We start from the raw sequence: 25,967 nt of genomic DNA, 5'->3' as shown, positions 1-25,967 counted from the left end.
AAACAGGGAGCTCAGGTTCCTGCCACAAGGTTTAATTCACTCTCCTGGTGCAGAACGGACACTGAGCAGTGGGAGGGGGCTGCAAACCATGGGGAGGAGTTTCTAGCATCTAGAATTACCAGTGTTGGACTTTTCAAAGGAAAAATGACCGGGTGGGTTTACCAATGTGTTAGTTTCTCTCTCCGTCTTCCTTGTTGCTCTCTTCCCCTCTCCCTCTCCTCCCTCCCTCCCCTATCTTTTCTTTCCTTCCTTCTCTTTCAGTCTCTCTTTTCCCCTTTCCTTTCACTCTTCTATTTTCCCTGAGAAGGGAAGTCTAGATCCCAACTTGTAAGAACAGAAGGGATGTCTTTATCCAACTGGTTTCTTCATAGGGAGGAGGAATATAAGGCTCAAAGAAGTGCAGTGACTTTTGCCTAAGGTATCTTAGGAGAGCAGAATGGGACCCTGAAAACGGAGCTTGGCATAGTGTTGATGTCACCTGGGAACAGGGATGGTGCTGTCCACAACCCAGCAAACCCTGAACCATACCCCATACTCCGCGGTGAGGGGTTTCTGCTCACCCCACCCTGTCTGGAGTAGGTTAATGCCGTGAGGTCCCAGGAACCTCTGCAGGGTCTGCCTCTTCTCCAGCTTTGTCTTTGTCTCCCTTTGAGCCTTGCACAGAGCTTGGCACATAGCAGGTGCCTCATGGGCACTGGTTGAACCACATGGAAGGAGCGGTTCCGGCTGCTCTTTTGAGAGTTCCAGGCCGTGTGAAGGGGTGAGTCTGTGAATTCCTCATGTGAGGATGACGGTGAGCCAAGGGATCCACCTTCTAGATAGATCCCTTTGGCAGTCTAGCCAAGGCGATGCACCCCTCTCTCGGAATGATGTTTGAGTGTGTTTTATTGAAGTATTAACACACATACGGAAAAGTGCACACGTCTAACGTGTACATCGGTAAATTTTCACAAAGTGAACGCACTTGTGACCCTAGCACCAAGCTCAAGAAACCGAAAGTGACCGGTGCCCCAGTAGCCCCTGGCGCCCTCCAGGCTCCACCTCCTGAGAGAAGCCCCTACAGGAACAATGCTTTCAAGTGCATACTGCGAGGGCAAGAACGGAATTTCACGTCCGATGAGGGCTCGGGGTGCGTGCTTGAGGCTGGTGAGATGCTTGTGGAGTATGGGGTGTGGGGGGACTGGGTGGGGGGCGGATCTCAGGGAAGGTTGCCGAGCGCGTGGGTTCGGGTATGAGTTCGCCAGGGCTTGTAGGCGGTCGGGGGGGTCGTCGAGACGCGTGTGTGGGACTTGGGGGGAGGTCTGGGGGATTCGGGCGTAAGCCCCCGGCGCTGCAGGAGGGCCGGGCGTTCCGCTAGGGGTCGCGGGTCTGTGGGTGGGTGGGGGGAGGTCGCGGAGGCGGGGCCTCGGGGCGGGGGCGGGGCCTCGGGGCGGGGCCGGCGGGCGCGCGCACGCAGCCGGCGCGCCCCCTCCCGGCCGCCATGTTGGCTGGTGTGTGGGTGTCAAACGGAGCTAGACGCGGCGGCGGCTGCGGCGGCGGCTCCGCAGGCTCCGGTCGCTCCCGCCTCCTCAGCGCTGGCGGCGGCCGCAGCCGCGCACCCGGGCGGGCTCGGAGGAGCGGAGGTGAGCGGGGCCCACGCGCCTCGGGGGGCGGGAGCGGGGCCCCAGGGCGCGGACCCTCCGCTCCCTGGGGCGCGGACGCCCTCGCAGAGCGGCTCCCCTCCAGCCCGCCCCCCAGAGCATGCACCCCAGCTGCCCCAGCTGGGTCCCTGCCTCTCGTGGGACCCTTTTCTTTCCAGCCAGGCCCGTCCCCACGGGCTGGGGCATGGCCCCCCTCCCCACCTGGATCCCTCTTTCCGCTGCAAAGACCCCCGCCTCCCCCCACCCCGTTTCCCTATCGGGGAGCTTTTGCTTTTATATTCTCTGAGTCTGAGGCTCCTCTTACTCCCACCCCAGATCTGGGAGCCCTCTCCGGGCCCCCATCCTCTTGCCTTTCGGCTTGGAACCACCCCGCCCCTCCTCCCCAGATCACTTTCCTCCCCACCTCGGGCCAGGCACCCCTTTCCTCCCTCCCGCCCCCGTGCACAGCCCAGCCCCCCGTTTCCTCCAGGAATCGGGGGAGGGGTCCCCGCTGTCCGGGATCCCATCCCGTCGCCCCTCTCCTTCGGGCTGGAGCGGGGCCCCTTTCCCTCCCCAGGGACCAGGTTCTCCCTCCCCACCCCCGACCCCCACAGCACAGCGGGGACGGGGGCGGCAGAGCCGGGCTCCAGCTGCCTTTTGTTCCGCGTGGGATGGCAGAGACCCCGCCCGGCGGTCCCGTTCGGCTGATCCGGGTGGGTTTATGGGTGCGTGGGGGCCGGCCTCTTCAAGGAGACCCTCTCTCTGCCCGTGGGGCGGCTCCCCCTGAGCAGAGCGTGTTGGGAGAGGCTGGCCCTTCCTAGAGGAGTCTGTGCCAACAGGTTTTTGTTTGCGACCTGAAGTTGGCCCAGTGGCTTTGCGGGGGGGGGCGGGGGAGAGTGGGGACAGCTTGTTGTCCCCTGAAACCCCAGAAGGGGCCTGTGAAAGCCCATTCCTCCGCCCTGGGACATCGGCCGGGGGTCCCTTCGCTGTTTCGTCCTGGGGATGCATCTGAAATCTGTGCTTTAAGGGAGGACCGGGCCTGACCATCATTGGGGTTCAGATGGGGGAAACTGAGGTCCAGAGATGTAGTGATTTGCTCAAGGTCATGCACTGGTACCGTGTCACCGCCAGAACTAGAAGGTTGGTCTCCGGGGCTTGCTTTCCAGGACATTTTAGAATTTTTTTTTTTTTTTTTTTTTTAGAGAGATGTTCAGGATATTATCCCCCTCCCCCTCCCCCTTTTATTTTTAACATTCACACGAGATAACAGGCAGGAAAAGATGTGAAGTATGAGTTCTTGCTTTCCACCTCCAGAAAATGCCCTGTGAAAGAAGAGATTGCAACAGGAGGTTAAAGGGATAGAAAAAGGTGAATTTTAATTACTCTCCCCCCCCCCCCCCAATTACGTAAGATAATGAAGATTTGGCCGAAAACACGTACATCTTGTAGCTCTAGATACCAGATGATAGGTGCTGGCAATAGCAGATACTGAGTCCTGCACAGCAGTGATTGAGTTTGCGCTGATAATTAAGTTTTCGTCTGTATTTAAATGAACATCGGGAGGGACTACAGTTTGTTTCCGAATTGTTCTTGTGCCAGTGAGTGTATTTGGGGTAAGTGATGGTGTTGGGGAAGCCATCAAGATCTGATCTTTTATGTATCTTGTATTTTCCCTTTCATATTTTAAAGCTTACTAGTTTCTTTAGTTCTCATATTCGGTTAGTCATGTTACCCGTCGCAGTGGGCTTTTCTTTTGTAAGCGCTGAATGAGATACCGGCTAGTAGAGTTGGGTAGAGTGCAGATCGTTTCCCACAAGGTCCTGGAACAGGAGCAAGTTTGGATTGTCCTGTGGGATGTACTGATCTCTCCTGGTTTCCACAGGCTTTTTGCCTCCTTGAACCTTGAGTCTGGCAGATGGGGAGTTCGGTGGAGAACTCTTCTCCCAGCAAGATGTGCTGTACCAAACACCGTGGTGCATGTGAAGAAAGGTAAAACTTTCAAATGAGGATACTTCGTTTGGTACATGCAGCCTTAGAAATGACCCATCCCTTGTAAAAAAGACTTTGTAGAAATACAGTGGATGCCGGGGCGCCTGGGTGGCTCAGTCGGTTAAGCGGCCGACTTCGGCTCAGGTCATGATCTCTCGGTCCGTGAGTTCGAGCCCCGCGTCGGGCTCTGTGCTGACAGCTCAGAGCCTGGAGCCTGTTTCGGATTCTGTGTCTCCCTCTCTCTGACCCTCCCCCAATCATGCTCAGTCTCTCTCTGTCTCAAAAATAAATAAACGTTAAAAAAAAATATAAAAAAAAAAATTACTTGGGACATGAGTAGTTTTTAAAAAAAAAAAGAAATACAGTGGATGCCTTTTCATGTAACTGCCTTCCATGATAAGGTGTGGATTGCCTGAGACTTGGCATTCTGATAGGAGTCCTGCAAAAGTAGATGCGTTTTTAGGGCTTTGATTTGTTGTAATGGCTGGGCTCTTGCTGAACTTAAAGAGTGGGATTTTTATTCATTTCTTTTTGAAGATTTCATTAGGAAGAGGGCAACTTCCAGTTCTTTGTGGACTAAAGTGCCAAGAAATTTTCATGCAGGAATTGTCCTTTTCATCCTCTTGGGAAGCGCATTAAAGTTGTTAAAGCTTCTTGGCAGTTGGTCTTACTGTTGTTCCCCAGAACCTTCCTGTCAGAGCGATGGGGCCTGGATGACTGCGGTGGTCGTTGCTTTATGGCATGAGTACCTGGTGACCCTGAGCCTTGGAGAAATGACAGGGCTTGCATTTGGGGAACTTGAGGTTGGGGAGGATATGAGGAATTTTCTAGTTCTCCTCCCCTGTTTGTCTGCTGGGCTTTCTATTCATGTGTTCAGTTTAAACAGCCCTCTTCTGTCAGGCCTTTGCCGGCCACCTCCACCAGTGTTTGGGTCCCTCAAACCCTTCTCTTCAAGCCTCACCACCCCCAACAGCCTTTTGGGGCACTTAGTCGTGTTGTCTCAGTATTGGGCTTTTGCGGCACTGTGACATCTTTGAGGCCAGCGACCGCCCTCCCTGTCTTTGCTTACTTCTCCAGTACCCAGCTCAGGCTCTGACACATGGTAGGTGCTCAGAACAGGTCTAGGATGTGAATAACTCGTGGGGGCAGAGGAACAATTGGTCCCCTGCTACAGGCTCCACTATTTCGCCTTGCTCTTGCAAAAACCACTACTGTTGGTCCCGCAGTCATCTGTCATATGGGTGTGTCACGTCACATGGCACATGGGCGTGTTCAGCCACATGCGTGTTATCCCCCACCTGCAGTTGTGAGAACTGAGACCCAGGTGCTGAAGTCATGTGCTCAAGGCCACACAGCCACTAAGTGATGGGGCTGGGATTCCAGCGGGTTTGTTGGGGTTCCAAAATATTCTTATGCCTTTTACCTCACTGGAGAAACCAAGTCTCAGAGAGACGAAGAGACTTGTATGAAGCCCTCCTGCAAGTTGGCAAGGGACTGAGTGATGTCACTAAGGTCGTCGAGGGTGGGAGAGAGCACATTTTGTTTGGCCTTGTGAAACGACTATGGCCATCCGTTGAGTTTTTGAACATTGACAAGCTTTCTGATAACTTCGTCAATGGTATTTTCCTTGGTCTGAAGGGGTCTAAAAATAGAAACTTGGGAAAACAGATACAGTGAAATAAGTGTACGTGCCGTTGAGTGAGTGTGTCCCGTCCATCTATGGACTTGTTTGGTTCCATCAATTGTACTGTCAGATGGTTAAGTTTTTCATGTCTTGAAATGCAAAGTTGTTTCAGCAGACTTTTTTTTTTAATGTCATTTCATTTTGTCTTCACATCGACCTATGACACAGGGATCACCACCCATCTGTGAGTGGAAGAATGGAGGCCCAGAGATGTTAGGTAACCTATAAGGAATTCGCACAGCCAGCAGCCAAACCAGGGTCTGTGTGATTCCCAAACCTGGGTGCCTCCTAGTCCACCAGCTCCTGTATAAAGCCCCTCAGTGTTATGTGTGCTCATTTAATTTATTATAGAGGATAAACCTGTGATCTGAAAATCACCACCGAGTTTCTGTAGAAAGTTGGAAACTGTGAATGAGATTTCTTTTTCCTGACCTTAGGATCAATGAAACCACTGTAATTTGAATGTCAAGAGTTTAATGAACCAATTGAACTGACGGACGCTAGATTTAGGGTTAGATTAAAAAAAAAAGAAAGAGAGAAAGAAAGAAAGAAAGAAAGAAAGAAAAGAAAGAAAGAGGCTTGCCTCCTTTGAACCAGATCTGCAACATTGTTAAAATGTTCCGTGTCCGTGCATCGGATTCTTTGTGGTGACTCATTCCCAGCATCCCCAGGTACTGGAACCTGCTTTGTGCCTGGGCGCAGAAAAGCCTTCCTGTGGGTGTCAAGGCTGCACTCTCAAGCGTTCTGGAGACAGAACAGGTAACTTCTCTTTCTGTTCAAAGCAGTGCCAGGAAGTGGGTGCACAGAGGGCTGTGCAGAGGACTCCCCCCCCCTCCGCCTTCCCTTCGTGGCAACCCCCGCTGATAAATGGAGCAGGGAGAAGCAGGCTCGTCCTGAGGGATGGCCGACCATCTAGGGCTGATGCATGATGTGGGTTTAAAAGCATCTATAATTAATCAGTTCTGAGTGCAGGCTCCATCCTTCCTCTTTCCCACCCCTCTTAAGCTAATGTCATCGTCGCATCCTGGTGGCTCAGTAGCCGAGAGCACCGCATGGTCCAGACAGTTTGGCTACAAAGTCCGTGTGAGAAATAGCTGTGGAATCAGACGTGGGTACAAATTGGTCTCCTGGCTGGGTAGCGTTGAGCGCTGTACTCACGGAGCTTCATCTTCTGCATCTCTGAAGTGGGGCTAATAGTAACCACCTTGCAGAACAGACCAGTGCTTCTCAGACTCCAGGCGTGCATTGGCATCACCCCGTGGCCCGTTAGACACGTTGCCGGGCTCCGCCCCAGAGTGTCTGAGTCAGTAGGTCTGAGGTGAGGCCTGAGACGGTGCGTTTTCAGCCAGTTTCCAGGTGTTCCTGATGCTCCTGGTCCAGGAACCAGGTTCGGGAACCCTGGCCCAGAGGACCGGATAAAGAAGGCGTGTGAAGGTGTCAGCACTGGCCGACTGTGCTGAGGGCGCTCATACACAGCGGTGGTTTTCTGCCTCTGAAATGCTTCTGGATTGCTCGGAAGGTGATGGCAATGACACTTGGGAAGGGACTTTGGTGTGTCAGATGTCTTCGCTTCGTTCTTATGTGATGATAACTTGGACCATGGTCACAGGCGTCATCACTATGGGAGTTAGTTGGGGTGTTTTCCTTAATGAAGGGAATGTAAGACATCAGTGCCCTTCAAAGAGGCGCTAAATCTAGGATTCTGTTAGAAAAGCCGGTTCATCATTCCCACACATCAAACAAGATGTTCACGGTCAAGGCTTTTTAGAAATGCAGCTGAGAAAGGGCAGGGCACCAGACAGACTCCCACGGGGCCGTTAGGGATGGCCACTGGTGTTAATGGAAGTCACTCCTCCTCCTTCCCCATGGTTCAGATTGATTTAATATTCTTTGGTGTTTAGGGTTTGGGGGGGAAAAATTCATTTTCCACCAATAGTAATTATCGTCTTGTCCATCAAAACCAAACACGGTCTGTGTGAGTGTGTGTGTATGAGAGAGAGACAGAGAGAGAGAGAGAGCCCTGATGGTTTTCTGATGTCTCCTGTGTGCCAGGCCCTATGCTACGCCATCTGCGCACAATATTTAATTTCATTCTGTTCCTCCAAGGCCTGTCACGATTTCCCTTTTTTGCATATGCAAAAACTAAGGCTCAGAGGGGTTCAGCACCCTGCCCCAGGCCACACAGCCAGTAAGTACCCCACCTAGTTTTTGCTGCCACCTGTGTCAGATTCAAAACCACATTATTTTCACTGCCTCACTCTGTAGCCGTGCCAGGTGCTTCCATTGCTTTGCTAAACCCTCGCAGCAACCCTGGGAAGTACACGTTTCACAGATGAGTAGACCAGCTTGGGGGGGGGGGGGGTCAGGCTGGTTCTGTGTACCCACCCAGTCCCGTACCTGTCTGGTTTTGGAGCCTCATGAAGCTGTTTCTGTGGCAAGACCTCACCTCCCTGTCCAGGGCCACAGAAGTAAATTCTAAGACGTACATCTGCCTGGATGCTTACAGCGGGGGCCTGGGAGGACCCCAGCTGGGTTGGCTGGGAGGAAGTCTGTGTGGGCTGGTAAAGGTTTTTGTGTTTGCAAAACTGTGTTAAAATAATTGCCCAAATTGCTCTGAGGAAAGGGCTCATTTCTTTTTTACTCTGTAATCCTGAAGCTCTGCACATTGGTTCTGTAAACATGACACATGAGAATTAAGGACTCAAAAAAAAAAATCCTCTGGTTAATGCTGTTGTTAAAACGTGATCAAATTCACGCAGAGGAACTTGTTAGTCTTAAACAGTTATGTAAATAAAAATATAAAGTGTCTCCTTCCTCAGTAGGCAATTAACATATGACTTGTAGCAAATGGGTCATTTTTCTGGTCTTAACAGTGTATGTGGAGGTTGGGGTGTGATCACTTTCCCAAGGTTTAAAAATTGCCTGCAGCTCCCAAGCCAAGGAGTGGTAAACAGCTATGTGTCAGTACCTGCCCTGCACTCTTGGGAGGCCCTGGAGGTTTGGACTCAAATTTGTTGTTCTGTAAACGCTTTCAGGCCGAGGTGAATAAATCATCAGAGCTGGAAGTTGGTTCTGCAGAGTCCGCCCCCGGACCTGTCCTTCCTCCCTCCCCAGAAAAGTCATAGCAGTGGAGGAATACTGACAGGCTAAAAAATCACATATTTACTTGAAAGTGACTTCTCTGCGAGTGCCTGGTGATATCCAGTGCTGTCCTGGGGTATAATGACTGTACCTGGGATCCCAACGTTTGGGAAACACATGATGAGGGGAATAACTTTTATGCCACTTCATGAGAGGCAGTTCAGCTGATGCAAAAGCATGAGGATCAAACCGAGGACCATTCTATGACATTAGGGCAGAATATTTGAGGTCACCGTCGACCTGGAAAATCTGCGACATGTGGTCTCTTGTCAAGATGATGCGTGTCGGGGAAATGCTATGTGTCTTGCCACCGATCGAGAAGTCAGTTAATATTTGTGAGACAATAGAAGCTGGTGGTTTGCTAAGCTGTGATTTTGATTCTTTGTTAGGACATCAAGAACGCAGAAAAATCTAGAAGAGTCAGGGAAGACGTCAGGGAGAAGGTAGGATTTGAGGTAGACCTCAAAGGACAGGGACCAGTATCCGGGTATAGAGGACAGATGGGAAGGCCTTTCAGGTCGAGGGAACATCAGGGGGTGAAGCTTGGGGTGGGCGTGGGCTGGGGCCTGCGTGTGGGATGTGCGTGGCACCCCACGTACACAGAAACAGCTCTGCCCGGAGGATGCTGGGAACAGTGAGGACAGAGGTGGCCCGATGGCCACTGGCTCTGATGGGGCAGCGGCCTTGGGATTTGGTGGTGTGGGCAGTAGGGCGCTCAAGTGTTTGGGGTGGGGCCCTCTGGCAGGGCCTGACCCGGCAGATCGGTGAGACGAGATAGGTCACAGTTCCAGCAACAGCACGAGGGTGCGCGTCAGAGTGAAGGGAGGTCCTGGGGTCCGGTTCTGTTTCGGGAGAGGCAGGTGCCCCGGGGGCCTCCGTGCTGGCTGGGGAGAGTGGATGTGACACCGTGAGAGCCTGCAGTTTTTACCCTTGGCTGCACCTGTAGGTCACATGGCCTGGAAAGCTTTTTAAAAATGCCTGTGATGGGGCCCCACCCCAGACCATGGAGGAAAAGCCAGTCGTTTTTTTTTTTAGAAGTGCCCTAGATGATTTTCATGGTTTGTGTGGGCCAGCAAGATGAACTGTGTGCTCAGGGGAGCCTCTGGGCGTGTCAGGGATTAGAAGGTGGGAGCCAATTGGAGCACGAGGAGAGCAAGAAGCCTTTGCAGTGATGAGATATGAGGTGCTGGGCTCTGAGCTACTGTAGAGTCGCCGAGGAACCAGCTTGAGGAAAGAGGGAGGGGGCAGCATGTAAGGTGGAATCGTGCCAGGGAGAGATCACCCCCCCCCCCCCCCCCCCCCCCCGGGCTGCTGAGGTTTGCCTTGAGCCACTTTGCAAAAGGGGGCTGGCCCAGCAGAGAGTGTCAACTGGGTGAGGGCCGGAGAAAAGATTGTGCCCCACCTGTTTGGCAATGTTCCTCCCCCCTGATTTTCAGCCAGGAGTAGGGAGCAGGCACGGCGGGTTCTTATCTGGCCGTTCAAGCCTACGAGCCAGATTCCTTCCTACACCCCTGATCGTAATGACTGCAGCAAACGCCGCTTGTAAAACTTAAAACTACATTTGTTCACAGAAGTTCCATCAAAGGTAGTTGTAATTTAGAGTACCTAACTGAGGTAGATTCGCTTTTAGCGGAAGATGTCTGGAAGAGAGGTTTTACCTGGTGCATTTCATGTATATCACAACATCATAATTTATTATATTTTCAGAAAGAAATTAGTTTGCGGTCCAATTAATTCTGTAATGTTTATTGAGCACATATGTACTGTGCTCTGTAGGTTGGAAATACACGGATGGAGAGGTGTAAGTTCCTGGGCTCACGTAGCTTATGGTGCACAGACAGTGGCTCCTGACGGAAGGATAAGTGATGGCAGCCTGGGAGGGAGGGTAAAAAGTGGTGTCAGATACCGAGAGTGAGGCTGAAGGCTTCAGGGGAAAGGGTAGGGAGGTAGAGTCTTGCAGGGAGAGGGGGAGCTCTGGGGGACGCAGAGGAGAGGCCTCCGGGCCAGAGAACAGGGCCGGGCCAAGGGCTGAAGGCGAAGGTGTGAGCTCGAGCTGAGCGAGGGTGTGGAGGAGGAAGGGCCGGCCGTGAAGCGGAACAGGCGGACTGCTTAGCGCGCTCTGAGTCGGGACGTGGCTTTCACACAGTCTTTTGGTGGCGAGTGGGCAGCGCCCTGGGTCCTCCACGCTGCCTCTGATTGGAGCAGTTCTGCTCTGCTCTGCACGTGGGAAACTAAAAAGAGCTCATTTGAAAAGTGTTCCTCTGCTGTTTCAAAAAAAAACAAAACAAAAAAACCCCAAAGTGATCTCATTGCTGTAGGTGCAGGGGAGTCACTGACAGCAAGAGAGCGCCCTGTGGGTGGCCGGGAGAGAGGGCCTGGAGGCTTCCCCAGGGAGCTGAGAAGCCCCCACTTCTTTCTTTCTGCAGGAGAAGGCGGGGCTGAGAGGGGTTCTCACCTCTTCCACCCTCTGCTCTAGGCCACTCTCCCAGGTCCCAGGGTGAGGTCTGGGCCATGTGCCTGCTATGGCTAACAGGTCCTTTGGGAATGGAGCTCTTTACGGCCAAATAGCTCTGTTTTTGTCTTTTTCTCTTTTGTAAATAAGCTGTGTGCCCAAATGGGGCTTGAACTCATGACTCTAGGAGCAAGAGTTGCACGTTCTACCGACCGAGCCAGCTGGGTGCCCCCAGCAGCTGTATTTTCCAGAAATCCCTGGAGAATTTTATGACCAGGTCATAAAGGTAAGGGACCTAGCAGTTCACCCTGGGATGCATGTCCGAGAGATCACGTGCCAGGCTCTTGTGCTGGGTACCTAGGAGGTGGCCCGGCCCTCAACTCTTCTTAGACTAGACAAGAGTGGTCCACAGGCCCCATGCGGCCCACAGATGTATTTTGTCTGGGCTGTGCTGGGCCTTTTTAAGGAATTAAAGTTGGTTGCCCTATTAGTTTCCTCTGGCTGCTGTAACAAATGACCACAAATGCAGTGGCTTAAAACAACAGTTGTGTAGGTTAGAATTCTAACACAGGTCTCAGTGGGCTAAAATCATGGTGTAGCCAGGACGGTGCTCCTTTCTGGAGGCCTTAGGAGAAGATCTGTTTCCTCGTGTTTTCCGGCTTCTGGAGGCTGCCCTCATCCCTTGATTGGTGGCCCCTTCTGTCTTCAAAGCCAGCCACAGTTAGGCTGTGTCTTTATGCCGCATCATTCTGACAGGGACTTTTCTGCGTCCCACTGCCACTTTTAAGGATCCTTGCCATTACAGGGGTAATTCAGGATCTTCCCTATTTTGAGGTCAGCTGTTCAGAAACCTTAATCTCATCTGCTGCCTTAATTCCCCTTCGCCGTGTAACTGGGATTAGGATGTGGACATCTCTGGGAAGCCATTATTCTGTCTACCGCAGTTGCCAACATGAAAATCAGGAGATCTTACATAGCAATCCGGACTTGCAGCTTCATTGACAAATCAGAACACTTGGCAGCCAGGGGCCTGCACTGTTGCCTGGCAACAGTGGGTCAGTGCCAGTGTCGGCGCCATCTCTGGATGGGGCTTCGTGTGCCAGTTCTCTGCAGCCCCCACCCCTCCCGTGACGCCTGCTCACTTCCCTTCGTGGCCTGGGCCCTGCTCTGGAGACCCAGGACCCTACACAGTTCGTCACGGCAGTGTCTCCTGTTCAGGGTGGTGGGGCTTGCCAACCTCCCTGTTCGATGCCCTCCTCCTTGCCCTCACGCTCCACCCTCTCTGCTTAGACACTTGTCTCCCACCCTCCTCTCGTTCCCCCCTCTCCCTGACCCAGGCCTCTACATTCCAGAGCATCTCTGATGCTATTTTAGGTGGGCGTTATTTGCACGATAACTCCTTGCCTCCTGTCCTCTCCTTTCCTGGCACCCAACACCAGTACATTCTGGTGCCTTCCGTTTGGTATCTTGCATTGGCATTTGTGAGAAGCAAGTCTTTACGATGCACCTTGAGAGTAGTGTCCATCAGAAGTCAGGATCACACAGCAAACATTTAGCTGAGCCTCTGCTCTATGCCGTGTACTTTCCTACCTGCTGGGCATTCAGTGGGAAGGCTGGTAGGGATGCTGGCCTTGCCTCCCACCTCCATGTGGTTCTCCAAGGGGGAGGAGGAGAAACAAGCGGGTAGGTGATTGCAAGTTTAACCACCTGTTGCATCTAGGAAGCGCCTGGCAGCCTCCTGCTTCCCTGGGGCTGGGAGGCGAGCTCCGTTTGCAGTGGTAGGGGGTCCCCTGGCTCTGTTAAAGGCAGTTCAGTGAAAGGTTTCCTTGTTTCCAGACCCTCGCTGAATTTGGGGGAGGCATCTCGAGGCCTACGTGATGTATTGGTTTACAGTGTGAAGGACCAGGTCAGAGGACTCTGTGTGGCTGCCTGGCGGTCTCACCTGGGGCTCTGGTTCTTTTCTGAGGAGCCCCTTGTGTGGCCTCTCGTGGACAGGCCTCCACAGTGACCCTGAGCTGTAGGACTCAGGTGGAGGACACTGGGTAGAGCCCCCAGAACTTGACAGCTTAAGGGCATCTAGTTCTTTAACCTGCGCGGAGCGTTATCTAGCATATTAAGGGTATCGGGGAACTTGCTTGAAAGCAAAGTAAAACTTTTCATTATGGGGAATTTCAAACATAGAAAAATAGACTAGTTCAGTGAACTCCCAGCACTGAGCTTCAGGAGTTGTTTTTTTCCGTTTTTAATGTTTATTTATTTTTGAGAGAGAGAGAGAGACAGAGCACGAGCAGGAGAGGGGCAGAGAGAGAGGGAGACACAGAATCCAGAGCAGGCTCCAGGCTCTGAGCTCTCAGAGCCTGGACGCGGGGCTCAAACTCATGAATTGTGAGATCATGAGTTGAGCCAAAGTTGGACGCTTAACTGATTGAGCCACCCAGGCGCCCTGCTTCAGCAGTTTTAATCTAGGATCCTTCCCCCTACCCCTCTCCGATTCTCTCTTTCCTTTTTTTTTTTTTTTCCCCTCTTCGATTATTTCAAAGCAAATCCCAGACTTACTTCATTGATCAGTGCTTCGGTATCTATCGCTAGCAGATACAGACTCTTTGGAAACTTGTTTTTGTAATCTTTTTTTTTTTTAATCTTTGTTTTTGAGAGAGAGTGCGCATGCATGTGTGCAAGCAGGGAAGGGGCAGAGAGAGGGAGATACAGAATCTGAAGCAGGCTCCAGGCTCCAAGCTGTCAGCACAGGGCTCAAACTCACGAACCGCGAGATCATGATCTGAGCTGAAGTTGGATGCTTAACTGACTGAGCCGTCCAGATGCCCCTGGAAGCTTGCTTTTAAGTGGAGACTAAACACCAGGCATCCTAATTTTGATTTCGTGTGCTCTGGAGTCGAAGCTGACTTTCTGTACTTGTGGGTGATAATCTTTATACAAAATCTTGATGTGGGTTGAATTTTATTAGCACAACGAGAATTTTGCTATTAATTTTTTTAATTGCAAAATACATGTAACACAAAATTTACCATGGTAACCATTTCAAAGTGTTAAGAATTCAGTGGCATTAAGGGGCGCCTGGGTGGCCTAGTCGGTTAAGTGTTTGGCTTCAGCTCAGGTCATGATCCCACGGTCCATGGGTTCGAGCCCCGCGTCGGGCTCTGTGCTGACAGCTCAGGAGCCTGGAGCCTGCTTCAGATTCGGTGTCTCCCTCTCTCTCTGCCCCTCCCCAACTCATCTCTGTCTCTTTCTCTCTCAAAAATAAACAAACATTAAAAAATTAAAAAAAAAAATTCAGTGGCATTAAGTATATTTACACTGGGGCATGTGGATGGCTCAGTTAGTTGAGCGTCCGACTCTTGATTTTACCTCAGGTCATGATCCCAGGGTCATGAGATCGAGCCCATGTCAGCTCTGTACTGGGCGTACTTAAGATTCTCCCTCTCCCTCCGCTCCCCCCTGCCTGTCTCTCTCAAAAAGAGTATATATACACTGTTGTGCAATCATCACCACAATGTAGTTACAGACTTTTTTCATCACCCCAGAAGGAAACCTGTACCCGTTAAGCAGTTATTCCCTATCCCTCCCATCCCCAGCCCCTGAAAACCACTAACCTGCTTTCTCTCTCTAGGGTGCTCGGCCTGTGCTGGGCATTTCATATGCATGGAGTCATATGGGTGTGACCCTCTGTGTCTGGCTTCTTTCACAGAGTATGGTGTTTTCCAGGTTCAGCCCTGGAGTCACGTGTGTCATTCCTTTTTGTGGCTAAATAATATTCCATCGTGTGGACAGACCACAGTTTGTCTATCTGTTCATCTGTTGGTGGACATCTGGGTTGTTTCCACCTTTGGCAATTGTGAGTGGTTGCTACTTTAACTTGTCCGTGCTTACTTTGAAATGGGTGATGTGATACGTGGATCAAAAAGAAAATGTCGTCATGCAGGGGTGGGGGGGGTGGCTACTTCCATAATCCGTTGATTTTTAACCCATTTAAAAAGAACTTATTGGGGCGCCTGGGTGGCTCAGTCGGTTAAGCATCCGACTTCGGCTCTGGTCATGATCTCACAGTCTGTGGGTTCGAGCCCCGCATCGGGCTCTGTGCTGACAGCTCAGAGCCTGGAGCCTGTTTCCGATTCTGTGTCTCCCTCTCTCTCTGTCCCTCCCCTGCTCATGCTCTGTCTCTCTCTGTTGCAAAAATAAATAAAATTAAAAAAAAATTAAAAAAAAAAAGAACTTATCGTATGTAACGGAAAAGCATACTCCACGTCAGGGACTCAGGCCTGTTGCTTTTTTTCGGTGGCCATGAGGCCTGCTTAGGAGGCTGCCATCTGAGAGACACCCTCCTCTTCTTAGACCTGAGAGACCACAGCTATGGGTCTGAGGGTGGGCAGTGGCTTTTTTTTTTTTTTTAGCACTGGCATTGAGGGAAATGCTTGACTTAGACTCCAGAGTTATAGGGGCAGACTTGGTGTTTTCGTGAGTCATTGCCTTTATTTCCATGCCTCAGTAAACAGTGTCTGCCCTTGTGTTGTCAGGTGCCGCAGGTCAGGGGGTTAGGTTAGGTATGTTGTTATCAGTGTGCAAAATGAAGTGGGTTTGGTAACATGTTTTATATGTAGACATTGATTTCTGTTAGATTTTATTTCTAGCAAGGAGTTAGCGAACAGGCCTGAATAAGTCAACTGCTGACTCGTGGGGTGCCCATCGCAGGGGCTGCCTTGTGGGGCGAGATGCTCTCTCGCATCATGCCGTGTGTCCTCTTTTGGAGGGTCCAGAGAGGTGTTCATCTCAGGTCCCAGGACAAGGAAGAACTCTTCTGTGAATTAGCTCTATTTCTGTCTCGTGGGCAGCGTGAATCATCTTTGCCTTGGCCATCTGGAAGCTCAGCGCAAAGTCGATCATTTGGGCCCGCTCTAGTGCGGCCTGCCCTTGGGGTTCTAACCTTGCTTTTTGGCCCAGCCTTTTGTTTTGTTTTGTTTTGTTTTCTTTTTTCCTTCTCTTTCCCTGTTGCTTGAGTTTCTTTGTTTGCTTGCTTTTCATTGTTACATGGGTTTCTCTAAGCCAGTGATTCTCAACTGGGCTCAATGTAGTTTGTCAGGATAACCTGGGGAGCTTCTTTTTTTTTTAAATGCCGATGCTTGGGACACCTGGGTGGCTCCATCCGTTAAGCCTCTGACTTTGGCTCAGGTCATGATCTCACCGTCTGTGCGTTTGAGCCCGCATTGGGCCCTATGTTGACAGCTCAGAGCCTGGAGCCTGTTTCAGAGTCTGTGTCTCTTCTCTCTGCCCATCCCCTGCTCACTTGCTCTCTCTCTCTCTCTTTCTCTTTCTCTCAAAAATAAATAAATATTAAAAAAATTTTTTTAAATGCCGATGTTGGGTCCCCACCACCTTCTGTTTTAATTGTTCACGGAAAGTGGCCTGAGCCTAAGTATTTTCCAAAGTTCCCCAGATATTTACCTGTGTGGCCAGGGTTGGGAGCTGCTGTTTTAGGCCATTTCACATTCGTTTAGCAAACAAGACAGGGATAAACAGAAGAAAAGGATGGAGTCTGGGAGGACAGCTGACCCTAAAGTATGGTGGTTTAAGCTCAGAGGAGCCAAGTAAAAGGGATTATGTAGCTTCCAGTGGTTTTCCTGCCAGTGGAACCAGTGGGAAAGCTCTGAGGGGATCCTCTCTGTGGCCAGAACTGCAGAAGGCTTAACTCCTGGGACCAGGGTTGGGAGGTGGGGGGGGAGTGGCTGGGATTTTGCTCTGAATATCTCAAGCCTGCTTAGTGGTAGTACAGCTTTGTAACCAGGTCTTCTGGCCCATTCAGGACCCACGTCCCATACTTGGGACCTAGTTTGTGCTTTAATTCCATTCGTTATAAAAAGTAATCATAGAGAAGACCCAGTGTATAAAGAGAAAATTTAAAACATGGTCTTTGCAACTAATCCGATTCCTCCTGCACTTTGAAAAAGCACTGTCTAGGGGCGCCTGGGTGGCTCAGTCGGTTAAGCGTCCGACTTCAGCTCAGGTCACAATCTCACGGTCCGTGAGTTCGAGCCCCGCGTCGGGCTCTGGGCTGATGGCTCAGAGCCTGGAGCCTGCTTCTGATTCTGTGTCTCCCTCTCTCTCTGCCCCTCCCCTGTTCATGCTGTGTCTCTCTCTGTCTCAAAAATAAATAAAAATGTTAAAAAAAAAATTAAAAAAAAAAGAAAAAGCACTGTCTCTGCCTTTTTTTTTTCTTTTTTTAAATTTACTTATTTTGGCGAGAGCACAAGCAGGGAAGGGGCAGAGAGAGGGGGACAGAGGATCTGAAGTGGGTTCTATGCGCACAGCAGTGAGCCCTTTTCCAGACTCAAACTCATGAATCGTGAGATCATGACCTGAACCAAAGTCAAAAGCTCAACCAACTGAGCCACCCAGGTGCCCCTAGCACTTTCCCTGCTTTAAAGAGAAACAAGAAATTATGAAAGAAAAGACATTCTTTATTGATTAAAAAAACTATATTTTATTGGTAGAAGAAAATGGTAAATAGCACAAGAAATCACTGTAATCTGAATGCAAGGTGTTGGATAGATGTTAACATTTGAAGAAAGAGAAACAGATGATTATCGAAACAAAACCAAACCCATTATTTCTTCCTTCATCCCACCCCATCATTGTTTTTATTTACTTCTTTCACTTTTTAACAAAAATCTTGTTCACTCTTTTTCTCTTCTGATTATGTTTAAGTCCACTCTACCAAAATAGATTATCTGCAGTATGGTATTTCCAGGCTGATTTTCTTTTTGCGCTAAGTCTCGGAGAATGGTTAGGGTGCCCGTTTGAATGGTCATCAAAGAAAATTTGGAAAGTTCACCTAAGTAGGAAGAACCAAACTGGAACTTGACCTATGGCCTTGCCCCTGTAGTCACTGTTAATAGTTTGGTTTGTTTTCTCTAAGTTGTTTGTTCGTTTAGTACCCAGGGGTCCTTGTGTTCTGTGTGACCATTGCCAGGATGGTCCAGAGCTTTCCCTTGAACAGCCACAGTGGGAAGAGGGCAGTGCCTCCTGCAGTTTGTCCCCTCCTCCCTTGCTGGGGGTGGCTCCGGTCTTCAGCCTCCAGAGGCTCTGGGAGGGCGCTCAGGAACTCTCTGCTTTGCGGGATTGCTAGGGGCTTATTAACCAGTTGGATGTGGGTGAGGGAGGGGGGACCCTGACTGTGGAAGCTGTTGGTACTGGTGCGGAGATGGGAAGTGTAGAGGGGGGACCGGTCGAGGGGGAGGAGGGCTTCAGGGCCGGACCATGGAGCCAAAGACTGACAGAAGCTTCCAGAGAGGGGCAGGCTGGCCCCTTGGGCAAAGTTACCTACTGGTCCCTGGGCCTCAGTTTCCCCCTCGATGGTATAAATGAGAGAGTGGGACTAAGCGACACCCAGGTCCGTCCTGACTCCCAAATGCTTTCTTCCATCCTCAGTAAGGGCGGCAGTCGGGCTGGCCGTTGTTTTTGTCTTCTGAATGTGTCTTTTCCCTTTGGTGAGCTGCTGATGAGGTGTCGGTGATGTGGGTGTCGGCATGTTCTTACCGCAGTTTATTGCCTCTTCTCAGAAGTCCCCGTCGGAGGAGGAAACAGGCCAGTTCCTTAGGAAATGTGTGTGCCTGGGGCTCAGCAGCTCACTTCTGATCCAACCCGGAGAGCTGGTCCAGGTTGTAGGTCAACTGGCTCGCTTCAGGGGCACCCATGACATGTCATTTCCTTCTGGGGCCCTCAGCATTGCTGCCGCACGGGGACAGGCAGAGGGGTCATTTGTGGGTCCCTGTGAGTGGGTGTCCCACGCCGGGGACAGGTCCCCGCTTCTCTGTCCGGCGGTGTCAGGCACGCCTGGCTGGTTACTGAGCCAACCCCAGCGACAAGCTGTTAGCTTTCCCACAAGACTGCACATCCCGGGAGGAGAGCAGACCCTGACGGGTGCCGCGTTCCGCCCAGGGCCTGGTGGTGGCGGATGGCTTAGCACAGACTTGTCACTTTGAGGTTTTCATTTGTGTGCTACATCACACTACCAGCCGGTGGATATTTAAGAAGTCTTTTTGACAGAAATTTAAAAGCTATTATGGAGGCTCCCCCCCCCCTCCCCGCCCCAGTTTAGAAGAAGGAAATCCATTTAAAACTCAGAAAGGGGAAACAATGTTGTCTTCTTTAAGAGAAAAAAAAAAACCCTCATTCTGTAACGTACCGGCTTCTGAATCGAGACTCAGAAATGAGATTAAAAAAACAAACAAACTGCCCTGTGATCTGTGCTGACAACACTGAGACTGCTTGGGATTCTCTCCCCCCCCCCCCCCCCCCACCTCTGCCCTCCCCTGCTCATGCTTGCTCGCTCACTCTCTCAAACAAATAAACATTAAAAAAAACAAAACAAAACTGTCCTGTGAGGCTCATGGAAATCGAATTTGGAATTGGTCAGCCTAAAGTTTGTCTCCTTTCAGTAGGTAATGTGGAAATACGGTTTTGCTGTTGTTGTTGAATATGAGCACAGTACCTCGTTGACTTGGCATGTTTTGAGCACTGAGTCACTTCAGAGGGAAATTTCCAGACAAGGATCACGTCCCTTTGAGGGCCAACAGCCTGTCCTTCTCACTTGGCACTTCTTTTCGCCCTCTTCACACTTGCCCTGTTCCCCCCCGGCTGGCTGCTGGCTGGGTGGTGAGGAGGGCTGCCTTCCTCGGAAAGGCCCAGGCTACCTGCTGGGAGCTTGCGGTCTCTGATGGGTCTTGAGGAGGCTGAGACTCCCCTCCCCCCGGAACGGAACGCCTGGAGGAAGAGTCCCTGTTCTCCGTTGCTGGCATCCAGGGCCCATCCCTGTTTGGCCTGCGCCCTCTCTTCTGGCCTCCTTCTCACTGCTGTCCCCTCCCCACTGGCCCGGCTGGGGCCTGAGCCCGTCATTTTGCTTGGAATGCACTCCGCCTGCCGCTCAGCCACCTTGACCTTCCCCTTGCCCGCTCCACCGCTGGCCCGTACCCCTTGGGCTTCCATAGTAGGGTGTCGGCTGTCTGTGTTTCCCTGCTTCCCATGGGCTGTGTCGTGTGAGCTCTTTGCAGACAGGGTTTGCGTCTGACTCACCTGCATCCCCCAGCACTCTGCTGCCACCTGACGGGGGGGGGTGGGCAGGTGTTGACGACACACTTGCTGCACAAGTGGGGGCTCGTAGCCTCTTGTTCCTCCCTTCCTTGCCCCTGCCCTGGGTGGTCAGAGAGGCACCTGCTCAGGGCCATGCAGGGGTGGGGTGGGGGTGAGGGGTAGGAGGTGAGAGTAGCAGGGTGGCAGGGTGGGTGGGGGTGCGTGGACCTGTGGGCAGCACAGAGGAGAGTGCAGGTTGGAACGGGGTATGGACAGCTGGGAAAGGCCACCACAGGCCATTTGCGGCCTTCCAGGTGTGACACCTGAGGAGCCTGGTCGACACGGATGCAGACTGTCTTCTAGTCCTTGCCCTTCAGCTTCCCAGCTGTGGAGGTGGAGGTGGGCTCTAGCAGATTGACAGGCTGAAGGACACAGGGCTGGGCGGAGGCTTACGCCTGGCTGCTCATGGCACCGGCACGTTGGCCAGGGGCTTTGATATTTAAAAAAAATTTTTTTTAATGTTTATTTATTTTTGAGAGAGAGAAAGTGAGAATGGGGGAGGGGCAGAAAGAGGGAGACAGGATCCTAAGCAGGCTCCTCGCTGAGTGCAGAGCCAGATGTGGGGCTCGAACTCATGAACGGCGAGATCATGACCCGAGTGGAAATCGAGAGTCAGCCGCTTAACTGACTGAGTTAAGCACCCATACGCCCCAATATTTTTTTAAATGAGGATGGGACTTTTTTTTTTTTAATGTTTTTTTTTTTTGAATAGACAACACATTGACATAGGTTTGAAATAAAAGATTATTAAAGTATACTTTGAGAGATCTTGCCCTTCACCTCTGATCTCATCTGCCTTGTCCCCCCCTTCTTCTTCTTTTTTTTTTTTTTAAATGTTTATTTTTGAGACAGAGAGAGCACAAGCAGGGTAGGGGCAGAGAGACAGAGGGAGACACAAAATCTGAAACAGGCTCCAGGCTCTGAGCTGTCAGCACAGAGCCCAACGCGGGGCTCGAACCCACAAACCATGAGGTCATAACCTGAGCTGAAGTTGGAAGCTTAACCAAGCTGAGCCACCCAGGCACCCTCCCCCACTTTTTCTTTTTTAGCGTTTATTTTTGAGAGAGAGAGAGCGTGAGCGAGAGTGTTGCTGGGGAGGAGCAGAGAGAGGGAGACAGGGAATCCCAAGTAGGCTCCGTGCTGTCAGCACAGATCTTGACGTGGGGCTTGAGCTCATGAACCGGGAGATCATGACCTGAGCCAAAATCAAGAGTCAGATGTTCAACCAACTGGACCACCCAGGTGCCTCCGCCTTCTCCTGAATAGAGAGCCCCTTTTAGCAGTTAGGATATCCTTCTAGTGTTTCTTTACTCAAATAAAGCAAACACAAATTTATATCCTTATTTCTCCCTTTTTATTAGAGAGAAGAGCACACTACGCATAATCATTCTACACCTTGCTTTACACTACCACTGTAGCCTAGAGAGTTTTCTATTTTCATACTTGGAGAATCATCACTCTCTTTCAGCTATTTGATATTGTGAAGTTGTTCCTTTGTTTGTTTTCTTTTAAATCCCATCCCCTAAACAAAGGCATTCGGGTTGTTTCCAGCATACCTCTCCTGCATCCAGTAGTCTTATCTGTGCATCTTTCCCGCGTGTGCAGGGGGCCCTGAGGGTAGCGTCCCCCAGGGACACCGCTGGGTCAGAGGGCAAACACATTTGCAATGTGGGTAGATTTTGCGAAATTGTCCTCGGCAGGGGTTGTTCCAATTTGTACTTCCATCCAGCAGGTATGAGTGCCTGGATCCCCACAGCCTTGGCCGAGAGAAGGAGAGTCAGATGTTTGGATTTTTGCCAACCTGACAGGTGTAAAAGGCATCTCAGTGTAACCTTCAGTTTGCATTTTTCTGAAGTGTGAGCCGATCGTGTCATATGTTTAAGGACTACTTATTTATTTAAGAATATTTATTTATTGTTGGGAGAGTGCGTGTGGGAGGGTGGTAAGGAAAGGCGGGCAGAGGATCCAAAGTGGGCTCTGTGCTGACAGCAGTGAGCCACTGTGGGGCTTGAACGCACGAAACATGAGATCATGACTTGAGCTGAAGTCGGATGCTCAACTGACTAAGCTACCCAGGTGCCCCGGGACCATTTATATTTTTGGGTGGACGGTTCTTTTCTCATTTTTTTCCTTGGGTTATTGGTTGTTTATTTCTCAATCGCTGTGAGCTCTTTATGTTTTGGGGAGTTTAGTTCCTTAAGTTAGGAGTTGTAAAAATTTCTCAGGCTAGGAATTGTTTCGATCTAGCCAGATTCTTTAAGTACCTCCCTCCCACCCCCATCTCCTGTATTTAAAGATTCAGACTGTGGCCTTGGGACAGAGTCTGGTCTCTATTGGGACAGAACCACAGCCTTGGCTTCCTTCCAGGATTTCAAATTAATTGACCACAGACACGTTTTGAGTCTGCATGGGGGTGGGCTACGTGGTGTTGTGAAAACAACCAGCCCCTCATGTTTCCGTGGCCCGACACAGCAGAGACTTCTCTCTCTCCTCGTGCTGCGTGTCCAGTGTGTGCGGTCATCGTCGTCATTCACGGGCCCAGGCTGATGGAGGCACCTTTTTTTGTTGGTGGTGGTGGTTATTAATGGCTTTATCGATTCACAATTTGTGTCCCACGCATTAAAGTTCACTTGTTTGAAATACACAGTTCAGTACTTTTTAGTATATTTACAGTTGTGCAACAATCAGCATAATCTTAACATTTCATCACTCCCCCAAACACCTCATACTCATACCCGTTAAGCAGTCCCCCCATGCCACCCCCAACCCCAGCCTTCCTTTACCTTCTGGCAACTGTCAGTCTACTTTCTGTCCTCTGGATTTGCCTGTTCTGGACATATAAACGGAGTTATGTATACAGTAGATAGCCTTTTGTGCCTGGCTCCTTTCTTTAAGCATGTGGTTCTTTTCTTTTTTCTTTACTTTATTATTTTTTAATAACAAAATATATATGTTTTCAGGAATAGAATTGTGATTCATCACTTACATACAACACCCAGTGCTCATCCCAACCAGCATCCTCCTTAATGCCCCTCACGCCACTAGCCCTTCCCCCACCCAACACCCCGCCAGCAACCCTCCGTTTGTTGTCTGTATTTGAGAGTCTCTTATGATTGCTCTCCCTCTGTTTTTATATCATTTTTGCTTCCATCCCCTTATGTTCATCTGTTTTATATCTTATTCCACATATGAGTGAAGTCATATGATATTTGTCTTTCTCTGACTAATTTCGCTTAGCATAATACACTCTAGTTCCATCCACATTGTTGCAAATGGCAGGATTTCATTCTTTTTGATTGCCGAGTAATACTCCATTCTATATATATATACCATGTCTTCTTTATCCAATCATCCATCAGTGGACATTTGGGCTCTTTCCATACTTTGGCTATTCTCGATAGCGCTGCTATAAACATCGGGGTGCCTGTGTCCCTTAGAATCAGCATTTTTGTATCCTTTGGATAAATACCTAGCAGTGCAATTGCTGGGTCGTAGGGTAGTTCTATTTTTAATTTTTTGAGGAACCTCCATACTGTTTTCCAGAGTGGCTGCACCAGCTTGCATTCCCACTAGCAGTGCAAAAGAGATCCTCTCTCTCCGCATCCTCGCCAACGTCTGTTGTTGCCCGAGTTATTAATGTTAGCCATTCTGACAGGTGTGAGGTGATATCTCAGTGTGGTTTTGATTTGTATTTCCCTGATGATGAGTGATGTTGAGCATTTTTTCACGTGTCTGTTAGCCATCTGGATGTCTTCTTTGGAAAAGTGTCTATTCATGTCTTCCGCCCATATCTTCGCTGGCTTATTTGTTTTTTGGGTGTTGAGTTTGGTAAGTTCTTTATAGATTTTGGATACTAACCCTTTATCTGGTATGTCACTTGCAAATATCTTCTCCCATTCCATCAGTTGCCTTTTAGTTTTGCTGATTGTTTCCTTTGCTGTGCAGAAGCTTTTTATCTTGATGAGGTCCCAGGAGTTCATTTTTGCTTTTGCTTCCCTTGCCTCTGGAGACATGTCAAGTAAGAAGTTGCTGTGGCCAGGGTCAAAGAGGTTGTTGTCTGCTTTCTCCTCTGGGATTTTGTTGCCTTCCTGTCTTACGTTTAGGTCTCTCATCCATTTTGAGTTTATTTTTGTGTATGATGTAAGAAAGTGGTCCAGGTTCATTCTTCTGCACGTCGCTGTCCAGTTTTCCCAACATCATTTGCTGAAGAGACTCTTTGTTCCATTGAATATTCTTTCCTGCTTTGTCAAAGATTAGTTGCTTGTACGTCTGTGGGTCCATTTCTGGATTTTTTGTTTGTTTGTTTGTTTGTTTCCATGATCTATGTGTCTGTTTTTGTGCCAGTACCATACTGTCTTGATGATTACAGCTTTGTGATAAGCTTGAAATCCAGGATTGTGATGCCTCCGGCTTTGGTTTTCTTTCTCAGGATTGCTTTGGCAATTTGGGGTCTTTTCTGGTTCCATACACATTTTAGGATTGTCTGTTCTAGCTCTGTGAAGAATGCTGGTGTTGTTTGAATAGGGATTGTTCTTTCAGCGTATTTTCAAAGTTCATCACGTTGTAGCGTATATCTGTACTTCATTCCTTTTTAAGGCTGAATAACACTCCGTTTTGCACCACATTTTATTTACCCGGTCATCTGTTGATGGGCAAAGCTGTTTTCACCTTTTGGCTATTGTAAGCAATGCTGCTGTTAACACGGGTGCACAAATTTGCGTGTGGACGTATTTTCCGGTCTCGGGTAGATAGGCAAGCTCTGTGTTGACCCAGGCCGCCACCATCACCACCACCTTGGGAAGGGAGTTTAGAGAATTACACCCTGGCTTTTAAAGTGTTTGACGGAAAAACGACACATTTCACTTCTAGCAGATTTTATTGGCCAGGGGCCGTGACTGACCTGGGGACGTGCAGTTCCCAGAGTACTTGGTGCATGTAACTAATTTCTACAGAGAAGAGAAACGGGCCTTCGTGGGACCCAGGAGAGCGAGTCCGTGTGGACAGGCCAGTCTGGGAAGCGTTCAGTAGTAAGGTGGGGAGTCCCCGGGTAGAAACTACCTGGAACTGAATAAATGGGGCAGCCTTGAAAGCCGGTCGGTGAGAAGACCTCGGATCTTTCAAGCGGCAGCTTTAGAAGTGGGCGATGGTATCGGAGAGGAGCAAGGCAGTCTCGTGCAAGTAACCTTGAATTGGCCGAGGTTTGGGACCGGGCTCGTCCAAGTTTTCACGGCAGGTGTTGTGGCTCCGTGCAGGGGACGCAGACCTCACCCCACTCATGCGCGGTGTCACCCACCCCTTGCTTCTTACCTGTAAAATGCCTCCCTTGCAGAATTCTGGCACACAGTAGGCACTGAGTAAGGTACAGCCGTCACCCTGATGCATTTGGCTCGCTGCAGCCAAGCCTGCGGTCACCAAGCGGCCATCCCCAGGCCTCTGGTTCATGTTTTCCTTGCGAAGCATACACGTGCTGAAGGACTGTCCTCTTCTCGGGGCCTGGTTATCCCCAGGGTGGCCGAAAGAGGAGGAGGTCGGTGGTATTGACGTGGCCGATGAATATTCCAAGGCGAGTAAACAGTTCTTCCTCAGCCTCTGGCGCAACAGATTTCTCAACTCGAGTGTTTTCTGAGCCCCGGAGAAACTGGGCAGATCTGTGTGCACACTCAGTCCTACACCCTTGTATTATTTTTCTAAACAAAGCAGGACAATGGCAATGTAAACATTGTTTGAACAAAGGCATTTGGCTAATGGAGATAAAACCAAGAGGAAAATAACAATTTTAATTTCTTTTTGGCTTTCGTGTTTTGACATTTGCCAGCATACTTTAATCTTTTAAGAATTAAAAAAATTACACGGTTTGCAGACTGCTGTTTGTTTCTGCTTGTTAAATTTAGTGTGAAATTGCCTCAGAAATCCCCCCCCCCCCCATGTCAGCTTGGTCTTG

The 25,967-nt window shown here is 50.1% G+C and overlaps 1 protein-coding gene across 4 annotated transcripts in view; it reads left to right on the top strand.

Annotated features, from left to right (window-relative positions):
• Window positions 1-1,484: 1,484 nt before the first annotated feature.
• The window catches only part of EPN2 (epsin 2), an 86,248-nt gene continuing 61,765 nt past the window's right edge, over window positions 1,485-25,967 (top strand). For 2 of the 4 annotated variants that reach the window (XM_042965493.1, XM_042965489.1), the window contains exon 1: window positions 1,485-1,622. The gene's annotated coding sequence lies outside the window, so the exon portion shown is untranslated. Of the gene's footprint in view, window positions 1,623-3,293; window positions 3,609-25,967 lie in introns of those variants that run through there. The other 2 variants (XM_042965491.1, XM_042965490.1) reach the window with 2 other exon arrangements.

This window comes from Panthera tigris, chromosome E1, assembly GCF_018350195.1.
Source record: "Panthera tigris isolate Pti1 chromosome E1, P.tigris_Pti1_mat1.1, whole genome shotgun sequence".
NCBI classification, from domain to species: Eukaryota; Metazoa; Chordata; class Mammalia; order Carnivora; family Felidae; genus Panthera; species Panthera tigris.
The sequence above is the reverse complement of the archived record's forward strand: the minus strand, read 5'-3'. Positions and strand labels throughout refer to the sequence as shown.